This window comes from Nanorana parkeri, unplaced genomic scaffold, assembly GCF_000935625.1.
Source record: "Nanorana parkeri isolate BGI_ZX_2015 unplaced genomic scaffold, ASM93562v1 scaffold2363, whole genome shotgun sequence".
In the NCBI taxonomy this organism is placed as follows: Eukaryota; Metazoa; Chordata; class Amphibia; order Anura; family Dicroglossidae; genus Nanorana; species Nanorana parkeri.
Genome location: NW_017308631.1, coordinates 140551 through 140864, shown reverse-complemented (window position 1 = coordinate 140864; position 314 = coordinate 140551). Strand labels below are relative to the sequence as shown.

Here is a 314-nt window from a genome sequence, read left to right as displayed (position 1 = left end):
GGCGGCGTGTAATGACGCGGCGCCCTGCTTCCTGATTGGCCGGGAAGCCGACTCCATGCTCCCTCGTCATGAGATGACGAGGGAGCATGAAGCCAGTCCCGGCCAATCAGAAAGCCGGGCGCTGTGTCATGACACGCTGCCCGGCTTCCTGATCCAGGAAGTATCAGGCTAGGCATCGGGGGATTTGGGCGAGTACGAGTACTTGCCCAAATACTCGGTATCTGCACCGATACTAGTAGCGGTGCATCCCTACTTAGGGCCCTACTGAAGTAGGACCCACGAGTACTGGGTGGGGGCTCTCCTGAAGAGTGACC

At 59.6% G+C, this 314-nt stretch overlaps 1 protein-coding gene across 1 annotated transcript in view; it reads left to right on the top strand.

Moving 5' to 3' along the window:
• Window positions 1-314, top strand: part of MLKL (mixed lineage kinase domain like) — a 23742-nt gene that overhangs the window by 4692 nt on the left and 18736 nt on the right. The gene's annotated exons all lie outside the window — the stretch shown is intronic.